Genomic DNA, 13,556 nt, shown 5'->3' on the forward strand with positions numbered 1-13,556 from the left:
CACATAGACTCTCTAATTTACCAACAAATTAGCTAATATTTCAATTCCCTTTGTATGTAGAGGTAATCAATGATTGCCTTCTCAAAAACGGCATGTGGATTTGTCCCCAACAGTCAGCCTTGAAAAATTCTCTATCACACTACTTCCGGGAAAGTAGGAACATCTTCCTTTAAATGGCAATATTTTGCAGGAACTAGATAACAAAATTATACTGAAGAGGGCACTGTGTGGGGATCCAGGTAATCTTCACTAGTTGCAAAGCTCATATCAACAGCTAAAGCTGGGTTTCTCCTCAGTAAATCTCACCACACAACCCTGCAGCCATCTTATTCACTGAAGCATTTCTTAAAAAAAAAAAAAAATCCTAGATTTCTCCTTTAATTATTTCTAGTGATTATCTTAGGGTCTACCAAAATTAGGGATGCCTCTCCCTAAGGTGGGAATTTGGTGGGTGATCTATTGAACTCCTAATGCTTCTTCACTAAGAATGAATCCTTCCTCTATATACCAGAGAAGATTCACAGCTTCACTCTGTTTTCCTCTGACTTGATTTTCATGCCTCATTAATCCAAAAGGAACATGTGTCAAGTGAATAGTTTGGGAAAGAACTGACATAAGAAGTGTAATGAAAGAGGGGCAGGGGCTAATGGGCAGAGATTCAAATTGAGAGGAAGTTTGATCTTTGGGAAAGTCCTTGATTGGCTGCCACAGGAAAGGTGGAAACTCCAAGAGGGAATGGCTGAGTCGACACCAGAATACTGTGGAGGTGTGTTTCTCTAGGAGAGAGAAACTACCTGTGGGGAAGGTAACGACCACCCTGATAGGGAAACTAGGGAGGGCTCACCTTTCAGAGCTTTAGGAGGAGTACCCTGTGATACGTACGTGAGAACTGGAGCTCAGCGATTAAGCTCACCGGAAAACTGCCAAGACCAACTGCACCCTCGCAGACCCTTTCAATAAGCCCCGCCTCTGGTCTGCACCCATTGGCTTCGGGTTGATAACTCCTGACTTGATTGGCTGATGAAATGCGGTCTAGTAGGTGCTCCGGGCAGCAACATTGCCCCGGAGCACTTAAGGCAGCCTTTGAAGCGTTAAGACTATGTGGTGCACTCTTAAAACAAATAAGCAAGTGGTGAAAAGAGACTCCAGAAATTGTGTTATGTTAAAGTTTTGGGTCACTGGACTTCGGACAAAGGCCAGTAGACACTGCTTTCTCAGACTTCTAGCAGGAGTGAGCTTCCTGGATAAGTAAGATAAAATAGAAAATACTTTGAAATATGAGAACACAGGTTGCTGGGTTAGGAAAAAAAAAAAAAGAGAGAGAGAATTGCTTGTTCTGGGTATACTGAAGAATAAAATCAAGACAATGAGGCAAGGTGGGCTTTCACTCAGAGAAGTATGTGGAAATATTCAGTAATGGTGATATACTCATTTTGTCTAAATGCTTTATTTTAGATATGTAAAGAATATTTTAACTTGAATTACTTAATAATAATAACAAAGCCAATTTTCATATCCCTACTCTCATCACAAAATATGGAAGGAGAAATATCGTAATTATTTTGAAATCTAGATTCTTATTTTGCATGTGTTTTTTTTTCTTTTTATACTTTCATCTTTCTCTTAGACACAGCCTTTGTGAACCTATTTTGATGCTTCTGAGAAGGGATGCTGATGTGCAGAGAAGAGAGGTCAAGGTGTGGGAAAGAAAAAAGGAAACCCACCAAAGACAGAAATAAATGCTAAAGAGTACTTACTGGTAATTATCCTCCTGGATTGCAGAAAAGCAGCATTCATAGCTCTTGTTCAAAGTCTCCCAGTGGCCACAAAACAATAGACTATATTGAAAGAGATTCTCCTCACAAAGTTAATAACGTAAATCCATTTTAGGGATTGGTCTGTTAGAGAAACTAAAAAGTGATGAGGTGCACATGTTTATGAACTCAATGTTGAGATTGTTTCTGAGTAACTGTTTAAATGGAAATATAAGAATCATGCATGTATCTTCTATTAGTGCTATAATTAGTAGAGCAAATGAAAGCTTCAGTCACTGTATCTAAATTTTTATGAGAAAGATGTTGATGTCTCTTTTTAAGTTACTTTTTTATTTTTTTCTCTGTGCTTCATCTCTGTCTTCAGTTCCATCCTTAATTCCACCCAATGGCTATAAGGAATAATTATTTTTCTTTTTTTTCTCTGATTTATTTAGTTGTTGGAATTCAATGGCAAATAAATAGTTATATTTATTTCTATAATACAATACTGTGGGTGATTTTCTTTCATCTGTTATTTACTTTTAAAATTTTCACCTTTATTAAATTAAAATTTTATGTATACTAATCTCTATAGATCTTTGTGTGGTTTCCTCTTCCATTTTTAAGTGAAGGCCACCTTTATGATTAAGAAGTTAAATACATATTAAAACCTATTTACATCCAGGTTTTAACAGGTTAATTTTAAAAAAATGGTTTGACCCATGTCCATTCAGAATTATTTTGGTGTGTAGTAAATAGCACGTTAAAGGATAAGCAAGGTCAGGATTACATTTGGCTGAGTCGATCAAGGAAGGCTCTTCAGAGGAAGCAGGATTTGAGCTTTATTATGAAAGGAAGGAACTGGTTTAATGGATGAGTTTGGGGAAGAAATGAGGGTGTCTGGCTAAAAATTCACCATATCTGCATTATTTCTACATACATGAGAGCCTTGGAAATGTAGAGAAAAGGGAAAAGTGATTACTTCCCGTAAGTAGCTTACTTGTATATAAAAAAAAATAGTTGTCAGTAGTGTAGTATATACTATAGTAGAAGTAGTTAGGTTAATTATTCAAGAAAATTACAGTTTTTTTCTGAGAATTAATAGGAGGTTGGTACAAATGAGGCAATGATTTAGTAGATTTTGATGGATAAACTAAGCTTAAGTATACAGTGGATTTTGGGGAAAACTATCATGTGCTCAAGATATTGTAAGTAGTTTAGTGAAATGGGCATTGGGTGGTACCATCAGCCTTGACAGATAAGGATGTAGGTTGGAGGCTGTATGTTTAAATGAAGCTGAACAGTGAGTGTAGTCGGGATTAAGGTACAAAGAGCTGGTGTTGAAGCAGATGTGTTAAAAGAAAAGAGATAAAATAAAGGTCTCAAAAATCGTGTAATTCTGGATTGCAAGGATATCCAGTGTATGTCCCTTAGAGTGTTTGCTAATGTAAAATAGAAGAGCATTTGTTTTAAATTTTAAATTATAACGTGTTTGAGGTGCACAAATATTAGATTTCCACCTAAAAAAAACTTTTATATGTATCCACCATGAAACTAAAACCCATAGAAAGATACAAGGTCTTTCCAGCACCCCAAAATATCTCCTGTCCCCCTTCTGAAACAATATTCCTTCTCCCAGAATTACCATTATTCTGATTCCTATGATCATTGATTATTTCTGCTGTTCTTGAATTTCATATAAATGGAGCCATATGGCATATATTCTTTTGTGTCTGACTTCTTTCACTCATTGTTATATCCATGACATTCATCTACATTACTGTGTGTAGCAATAGTTTTGTTTTCTTTTCTTTTTTAGTTGCTGGGTAGAATCCAATTGTATGAATGTCATCAATTTATTTACCCATTCTATAGTTGATGGACATTTGAGTTATTTTTAGTTTTGGCTACCACAAATAAAGCTTCTATGACATTTTTGCACATGTCTTTTGACGGACATATTGACTCAGTTCTCTTGGGTGTACACCTAGGAATGGGTTAGTGGGGGAAAAGCATGCAAAGAACAGCTTTAATGAATATGGCCAAAACATTTGCCAAGTGATGTGCCAGTTTAAATGCTCACCAATCTTGTCAACCCTTCATATTGACAATTTTTTTTTTAATTTTAGTTTTTCTGTTGCGGTTTAGCATTATTGCATTTGTAGATTTAATTTTAATTTAACTGATTAATGAGTATTTAACACCTGTCTTTTCATGTTTACTGGCCATTTAGATATTCTTATTTGTGAAGTGTCTAAGTCTGTTGCTCATGTTTTTTTTTTTTTTTTTTAACTCAGTTTAAAAGTAGTTGCCATTATCAATAAATACTTCAGCCTATATTTCTTAAGGACAAAGACATTCTCTCTTCTTTTTTACATTCATTTTTATTGAGATATATTCACATACCATGCGGTCATACTAAGCATACATTCAGTTGTTCACAGTACCATTATATAGTTGTGTGTTGAACCCCCAAATTAATTTTTGAACATATTCATTACCACACACACAAAAATAATAAGAATAAAAATTAATGTGAAAAAGAACAATTAAAGTAAAAAAGAACACTGGGTGCATTTTTTTTCCCCCCCATTTTTCTACTCATCCATCCATACACTGCACAAAGGGGAGTGTGGTCCATATGGCTTTCCCAATCACATTGTCACCTCTCATAAGCTTCATTTCTATACAATCATCATCAAGATTCATGGATTCTGGGTTGTAGTTTGATAGTTTCAGGTATTTAGTGCTAGCTATTCCAATTCATTAGAACCTAAAAAGGGTTGTCTATATTGCGCGTAAGAGTGCCCACCAGAGTGACCTCTCGGCTCCTTTTGGAATCTCTCTGCCACTGAAGCTTATTTCATTTCTCTTCATGTCCCCTTTTTGGTCAAGAGGATGTTCTCCATCCCACAATGCTGGGTCTAGATTCCTCACTGGGAGTCATATTCCATGTTGCCAGGGAGATTCACTCCCCTTGGTGTCAGATCCCATGTAGTGGGGAGGGCAGTGATTTCACCTGCCAAGTTGGCTTAGCTAGAGAGAGAGGGCCATATCTGAGCAACAAAGAGGCATTCAGGAGGAGGCTCTTAGGCACAATTATAGGCAGGCCTAGCCTCTCCTTTTCAGCAACAGTCTTCCCAAGGGCAAGTCCCATGGTAGAGGGCTCAGCCCATCAAACCACCAGTCCCCTATGTCTGTGGTCATGTTAGCAACCATCGAGGTGAGGAAGGCCAACACCCCTGCATTCTCCACCAGCTCCTCAAGGGGACTCTGCGTATTTTTTTCATTGTTTTTTTTTTAATTAACTTTTTTTTAAATTAACTATATCAAAAAAAATTACAAAAAAAAAGTACAACAAAAAAACATTTCAAACAAACCATAACAAGGAATTAAGAAAAAGACAACTAACCTAAAATAACTATTTTACTTCCAACATGTTCCTGCTCTACCCCAAGAAAACAACCTAATATAGCAACATTTCTGTGAACTGGTTACTACCATAGCCACCAGAAATTAACAAACCATAGTTATTCCTAGGCATTCCCAGAACGTTAAATTTACCCATGATAGCTTATCTGTTCTTATTGGGTTAGTATTCCCCCTTCATTAATTGCTCTCTATCGCTAGTTCCCCTACATTCTACATTATAAACCATTTATTTGACATTTTTCAATGTTCACATTAGTGGTAGCATATAATATTTCTCTTTTTGTGCCTGGCTTATTTCGCTCAGCATTATGTCTTCAAGGTTCATCTATGTTGTCATATGTTTTACGAGATCGTTCCTTCTTACTGCCGTGTAGTATTCCATCGTGTGTATATACCACATTTTATTTATCCACTCATCTGTTGAAGGACATTTGGGTTGTTTCCATCTCTTGGCAATTGTGAATAATGCTGCTATGAACATTGGCATGCAGATATCTGTTCGTGTCACTGCTTTCGGATCTTCCGGGTATATACCGAGAAGTGCAATTGCTGGATTGAAGGGTAACTCTGTATCTAGTTTTCTAAGGAACTGCCAGGCTGATTTCCAGAGTGGCTGAGACATTCTCTTATATAACTACAGTACAAATTATCAAATTCAGGAATTTTAACATTAATACAATATTATTTTCTAATAGACAGTCTGTCGTGGCTTGGAGTTATGTACCCCAGAAAAACATGCTCTTAATCTTAATCTATTCCTGTGCTGTTGTACATAGGATCTGTTGATGAGATTGCTTCAGTTAAGGTATGACCCAAAGGAATTAGAATAGGTCTTAATCTATTCCTGGAGGCCTTGTAGAGAAGGCCACAGAGGGAGAAAACATGGGGAGCAGCCAGAAGCTGGCAGTCAATGGAACCCAGAGATAAAGGAGAAGACACCACTTTGTGCATTACCATGTGATGGAAGAGCCAGAGAACCCCAAAGATTGCCAGCCAGCCAGAAGGTACCGACTCTGCAAGGTATTTTTCATGGCAGCCCTGGCAAACTAAGACAAATGGTGATTACCAGATTTCTCCACAGAAAAGTTGCTTTCCCCCACCTTTGCAATTTGCAAGTGTCACTCATATTTTAAAATGAAATTATGTGAGACTCTCCCTTCTGGGAAAATGGAGCTAGAAGTACCTTTCCTTATTCCACCCAGTAAGTACAGCTGAAAGCTAGGTCCAGACATTATATAAAATAAAAATGAGAAGATTCTGAAAAATGGGGAGAAGGTGGCAGACCATATAAGGACAACAAGCCTAATAAAAGACAAAATGATGAGTCCCCTGGGTTTTCTTTTTGCTTCATATATCTCAGACTGGATAGTGGAGAAGTTAGCAACCTGGAACTGCCAATGGGTACAATTGTTGAAAATCCAGGAAAAGCCTGCTCTTGCTAGCCAAAGTTCCATGAAAGGGACAGCCAAGCAAGATAGAAAACATTTGCCAACAACAGCTCTACTCTAGGCAAATCCCACAGAAAACTTTTACTCCATCCCCTCTCACACCAGCAAAGGCCATATGGGAAACTTAGACTTCACCTTTGTCAAACTATAACAAGGTGTCAGAACCCAACTGCACCTCTACCAGCAAGGTGTCAGAAAAGGCGTGCTGGGAGCTGGAACTCTCAGACCTGCCAGGCAATAAGAAGCTCTCCCTCCCCAACTTGTGTGTCTGGGGAAACCACATGGAGCACCTGGACTTCCACCCCTACCCAGTTGTAACGAGGTGCACCTCCCTCTTCTCACCGAGATGGTGTCAGAGGAGACTAAGTGGAGAGTCAAGACTTTCACCCCCATTCAGTGGTAACAAGACCAATATCCCATAGTACCCGTGGAGGCCATGTGGGGAGCAGTCATGGGGTGTCCCTCCTCCTCCCAGCTGGGATGGTATCAGTGGAGGCCTGCTGGGGAGCCTGAATTCTCACCCTTATCTAGCAGTAACAAGAATGCATCCCTTCCCCAGTCATAGGGGGAGGCCAATGATCGAAGAACTTGACCTTCCATCCCCGCCTCTCAGTAACAAGGTGATGTCACCTCTTCCCTGACCAGAGCAGTACCGGAGGAGGCCTGCTAAAATACAGGATTTAAATAATGTCTGGGTGTCAATTGAAAAATCATTAATCATCCCAAGAACTAAGATCATCTTAACTTGAATGTGAACAGACAGTAAATACCAATTCCAAGATAACATACATGTTGGAAGTATCTGAAAAGGATTTTAAAGCAATTATCACGAGAAAACTTTAATGAATAATTATGAACACACTGAAACAAATGAAAAGATAGAAACACTGAGAAAAGAAATAAAAGGTTCCTACAGAGAAACAGATTATTGAAAGAAAAAACAACTGGAAAATTTAGAAGTAAAAAACACAATAAGTGAAATAATATTTTTAAAAATAAATGGGAGAATCTAAGATGGCAGCATAGAGAGGAGTGGAAGCTAAGTAGTCCCCCTGGAACAACTAAAAAAACCAGAAACAACTAGTAAATAATCCAGAATAACTGCAGGGGGACAAACATGACTGTTCTAGTTTGCTAATGCTCCCGGAATGCAAAACACCAGAAACAGATTGGCTTTTATAAAGGGGGTATATTTGGTTACACAGTTACAGTCTTAAGGCCATAAAATGTCCAAGGTAAAACATCAACAACTGGGTACCTTCACTGGAGGATGGCCCATGGCATCTGGAAAACCTCTGTTAGCTGAGAAGGCACGTGGCTGGCATCTGCTCCAAGTCCTGCTTTCAAAATGGCTTTCTCCCAGGACATTCCTCTCCAGGCTGCAGTTCCTGAAAACTGTCACCCTTAGTTGCACTTGGGATATTTGTCCTCTTTCAGCTTCTCTGGAGCAACAGTCTGCTTTCAACAGCTGTTTTCAAACTGTTTCTCATCTGCAGCTCCTGTGCTTTCTTCAAAGTGTCCCTCTTGGCTGTAGCTCCTCTTCAAAATGCCACTCTCAGCTGCACTGAGTTCCTTCTGTTTGTCAGCTCATTTATATGGCTCCACTGATCAAGGCCTACCCTAAATGGGTGGGGCCATGCCTCCATGGAAATTATCCAATCAATCATCACCCACAGTTGGGTGGGGCACATCTCCATGAAAATACTCAAGAATTACAATCTAATTAACACTGATAGGTCTGCCCACACAAGATTACATCAAAGATAATGGCATTTGGGGGAACACAACACATCCAAACTGGCACAGTGACCGTCCACTCATAATACACCAACATGAATTGGGAGGAATGCCCGAGATCACAGCATAAAATCTGTAAGTAAAAACTGCTGATCCAAGTCGGGAGACCCCTCCACCCACAGCTGAGCTATGAAGCCTTGTGGTGCCAGAGAGGAGCTCTCTCTCAGCAAGTGAATATAGCTCAGCTGAGCTCCAACTGGGGTTTTAATTAGCAAGTGTGAACTGCTCACTATGAGCTACGAATCCCCTACAAGCAGACAGAGGCTTTGGGTAACGACTGACCTTGGAGAGCTGGAGGGTCACCTTGAATTAGCTCTGAAGGGGACTTAATGTTCCTTTTTCGGCTCAGTGGAGAAAGTCTCAGCCATTTTCAGTTCCGAGTGCTGTGACCCAGACAAGACAGAGAGAGACCACTGAAATGCTAATGACCTCCCCCCTAGGGGTTCTATCTTCTCTAAGAGGAAAGCAGTGGGGCCCAGCTCTACTACCTGCCTTCCATTCAGAACCGAACCCCAGAGCCTGGGGAAAAACAGCCACACCTCCTTACACTAGTCAAGAATTACAGGCTAACAGGTGCCACTTGCTGGGCAGAAAAGCACAATGACCTGAGGCATCACAGGGTGTACCAACTTTATAAGACACACCCTCAGGGAAACTGGATACTGAATAGTTCTTCCTTCTGGGACCTGAGCCCATTCTGGTCTGGGAAATCCTGATTGGGGTAACCAAGGAAACCATGCCTAGACAACAGAAAACTACAACCTACTCTAAGAAAAATGAAGTTATGGCCCAGTCAAAGGAACAAACTTACACTTCCACTGAGATACAGGAATTGAAACAACTAATAATAAGTCAATTCAAAAAGTTTAGGGAAGATATGGCAAAAGAGCTGAACCGTATAATGAAAACACAGGACGTACATAAGGTAGAAATTGAAAATTCGAAAAACCAACTGGCAGAATCTATGGAAATGAAAGGCACAACACAACAGATGAAAGACACAATGAAAACATACAACAGCAGATCTCAAGAGGCAGAAGAAACACTCAGGAACTGGAGAACAAGGCAACTGAAAGTCTACACACAAAAGAACAGATAGAGAAAAGAATGGAAAAATACAAGCAACATCTCCAGGAACTTAAATACAAAATGAAAAGCAAGAATTTGAGTGTCATTGGTGTCCCAGAAGGAGAAGAGAAGGGAAAAGGGCAGAAGCAATAATAGAGGAAATAACCAATGAAAATTTCCCATCTCTTATGAAAGACATAAAATTATAGATCCAAGAAATGCAGCATACCCCAAACAGAATAGATCTGAATAGGTCTATGCCAAGACACTTAATAATCAGATTATCAAACATCAAAGAAAGCAGCAAGAGAGAAACGATCTGTCACATACAAAGGAAGCCTGATAAGACTATGTGTGGATTTCTCAGTAGAAACCATAGAGGCAAGAAGGAAGTGAGGTGATATATTTAAGATACTGAAAGAGAAAAACTACCAACCAAGAATCCTGTATCTGGCAAAACTATCCTTCAGATATGAGGGAGAGTTTAAGATATTCTCTGACAAACAGACAATGACAGAGTTTGTGAGCAAGATACCTGCTCTACAGGAAACACTAAAGGAAGCAGTGCAGACAGAAAGGAAAAGACAGGAGTGAGAGGTTTGGAAAACAATTTTAGGAGAATAGTAACACAGCAATGTAAGTACACCAAACAAAGATGACTGTGAACCTGGTTGAAAGAGGAAGGCTGGGACCATGTGGGACACCGGAACAAAAGACGAACGATAAAGACTGGGACTGTGTAACTCAGGGAAACCTAGGATGCTCAACGTTTGTAATAAAAGGTACAAATATGTTTTTACATGAGGTAGAACAAATGCATGTCAACATTGCAAGTTGTTAAAAATAGGGTGAGATTGGGGGGGAAATACAATCAATGCAAACTAGAGGCTAGAATTAACAAAAACATTGTATTATGCTTCCTTTAATATAACAAAAGCAATTTACCAAAGCTAAATACATATGGGGGGGGTGGGGAATAGGGGAAGGGTATGGGACTCCTGGCATTGGTGATGTTGTCTGACTCTTTATTCTACTTTAGGTTAGTGCTCTCTTTCCTTTTGTTGCTTTCTCGCTATCAAGTTTTGTTTTGTTTTTTTATTTGTTTGTTTTTCTCTCTTTCTCTTTTCTTTTTCTTTTGCTTCTCCACCTTCTTTGACTCTTCCTCTGTCTTTGTGGAAGAAATGGAGATGTCCTTATATAGCGAGTGGCGATGTTGCTCAATACATAAATACATGACTATACGGGGAACCAACAATTGTTTACTTGGGGCAGAATGCATACTGTGTGAACAAAACCATCTTTAAAAAATGGGTTGATGAAGAAATCTTGAGGGCACTATACTGAGTGAAATAAGACAGACACATAAAGGCAAATATTGCAGGGTCTCACTGATATGAACTAATTATAATATGTAAACTCATAGACATGAAATATAAGTTACCAGGATATAGAAATGAGGCTAAAGAATGGGGAGCGGTTGCTTATTATGAGCAGAATGTTCAACTAGAGTGAACTTAAATGTTTGGAAATGGACAAAGGTGATGGTAGCACATTGTGAGAATAACTAATAGCGCCGAAAGGTGTGTGAAGGTGGTGGAAAGGGGAAGCTCAGAGTCACGATGTCACCAGAAGGAAAGTTGGAGGTTAAAAGATGGGAATGTATAAAACAGTGAATCTTGTGGTGGACAATGTCCATGATTAACTGCACAAATATTAGAAATCTCTCTCATTAAAGTAGAACAAATGTATGTCACTATAACTAGAAGTTAATAATAGAGAGACATATAGGGAAAAAATATATACCTATTGCAAACTATATACTACAGTTAGTAGTATTTTAACATTCTTTCATCAACAGTAACAAATGTACTATACCAAAATTATGAATCAACAATGGAGGGGGGCATGGTTAGAGTATGGGAGGATCAGAGTTTCCTTTTTTTTTTTTTTTTGTCTTTATTTCTTTTCTGGAGTAGCGAAAATGTTCTAAAAATTGAAAAAAAAAATAATTATGTTGATGGATGCACAGCTGTATGGTGGTGCGGGGGGCAATTGATTGTACACTTTGGATCTTTGGATAGTTATATGGTATCTGAATAATCTCAATAAAAAATTTTTAAAACAATAACAAAAAACAAAACAAAACAAAGAAACAAAATCTCTACTTGTCACCATGTTACATTTGAGATGCCTACTACAAATCCAAATGGGGATGCCAAGCAGTCAAAGAATACAGAAATCCAGAGTCAGAGGAAAGGTCAGGCAGGGCTGGAAAAATAAATTTGGGAGTAATGAGCTTATAGGTAGTATTTAAAGCAATAAGATCTTGATGTCCCTAAGAAGATAGTATAGCTATTATAAAAAGAAGATAGCCCAGGACTCAAGCCCTGGGATAATCCAACATTTAAAGGAAAGTAAGGAAAGAGAAAAAGAATGGTTACTACTATAGCAGGAAAACCAAGAGATTTGTAAGGTCAAGGAAGCCAAAGAGGAAAATGTTTCAAGTAAGAGGAGGTGGGTCATTCGTGTTGAATTATCTGGGAGGAATTATGGTAGTTATCTTGAGGCCAAAGAAGTGTTCACTGGATTGAGCAAAATTGAGGTTATGGCCTTGCAAGAGCTATTTCAGTAGTGTAGGTGGGAGTAGGAACAGGGAAGCCCAATGAAAATGGGTTGAAGATATAATGGAAGCTGAAGCTATGGAGGAATGGAGTGGAGACAACTCTTTCAAATAGTTCTAGCTATGATAGAAAACAGAGAAAACAATCAGTAATTAGAAAGAATTTTTTTTTTTCAAATAGCTCAAAATTATAGGGCAACACTTCAAACTGCAGATTTTTTTTTAAGTGGGGATTTGTCCCTACATGATTAAAGATTCAGTGGAATTCTAGATGTGGTCATCTGTGTCAACATTTTTGTTTCATTTTATTTTTTATTTTTCTTGCTCCCTTGTGTGTATGCTTACTTGTTGAATATATATATTTGGGACCATTAAAACTTTTTCACTATAATATAAAAATAAAAAATACTCAATAAATGGACACAACAGCAGCATGGAGAAAACACAGAAATTATGAGAGAGGAAGGTTATTCTTAATAGAGATTTATGAGCAATAAAAAAGAAAGGGCTTATTGCCCAGAATTTGTCCTGAATGTGCACACATTATTGTGTATGTGTGTATACATGGTAGGGAGTAAGTGTATATGTATAAATGAAGATGAACTATTGATCTCACTCTAGAACAATAAGACCAACTGCAATTCTCTGAGAATGTTATATGTTCCAATGTCTAGCCCAGCCTTCAACCCCCCAGTTTTGGTCTATTTGGCTAAATAATAATTCTAAAAGATTCCAGATAAAAATCACTACCCTAATTTGTAAGGCAGAACATACAGTCCTTAAGACAGTACTTATTGAAACAGCAATAACAAAAATGCAGGGGATAAAGAAAAATCCTCACTTTCAAACAAATTGTTTGTGCTAACTTATGCTATGAACTAGTGTTGAATGAGCATGGCTTTTCCAAGATTCCAGTAGGAAGAAGATATTCTGGGGAAATTTCTTTGAGTTTGTGTGTATGAAATGGGAGTAGACAGGTGGCTAAATTGGAATAAGAAGGAGGAAACAGTAAATCAAAAGCACCAGGGTATGCTTTACCTGTATTTAAAATAATATGTTGGAAGAGGAGTTTATAAGAAGATGTTTCAGTTTGCTAAAGCTGCCTAAATGCAACATACCAGAAATGGATTGGCATTTAACAATGGGGATTTATTAGCTTCCAAATTACAATTTTAAGAACATGAAATGTCCAAATTAAGGCATCAACAGAAGGATATCCTCTCTGAAGAAAGGCTGCTAGCATTTGGGACACCTCTGTCACATGGGAAGGCACAAGGCTAGCGTCTGCTGGTCCTTCTCTCCCAGGTTTTGTTGCTTTCAGCTTCTGTGGGTGTGTCCTTATCTCTCAGCTTCTCTGGGGCTTCTCTTTTATCCCCCCATAGAGGACTACAGTAAAAGGTTTAAGACCCACTGTGCTAGTTTGGATATATTACACCC

At 38.5% G+C, this 13,556-nt stretch overlaps 1 protein-coding gene across 1 annotated transcript in view; it reads right to left on the bottom strand.

Moving 5' to 3' along the window:
- SLC9C1 (solute carrier family 9 member C1) overlaps positions 1-950 on the bottom strand; it is a 145,698-nt gene extending 144,748 nt beyond the window's left edge. The window contains exon 1 of the mRNA XM_037813191.1: positions 883-950. The gene's annotated coding sequence lies outside the window, so the exon portion shown is untranslated. The remainder of the gene's footprint in view (positions 1-882) is intronic.
- Between the last annotated feature and the right edge of the window lie 12,606 nt (positions 951-13,556).

Source organism: Choloepus didactylus, chromosome 1 (genome assembly GCF_015220235.1).
Source record: "Choloepus didactylus isolate mChoDid1 chromosome 1, mChoDid1.pri, whole genome shotgun sequence".
In the NCBI taxonomy this organism is placed as follows: domain Eukaryota; kingdom Metazoa; phylum Chordata; class Mammalia; order Pilosa; family Megalonychidae; genus Choloepus; species Choloepus didactylus.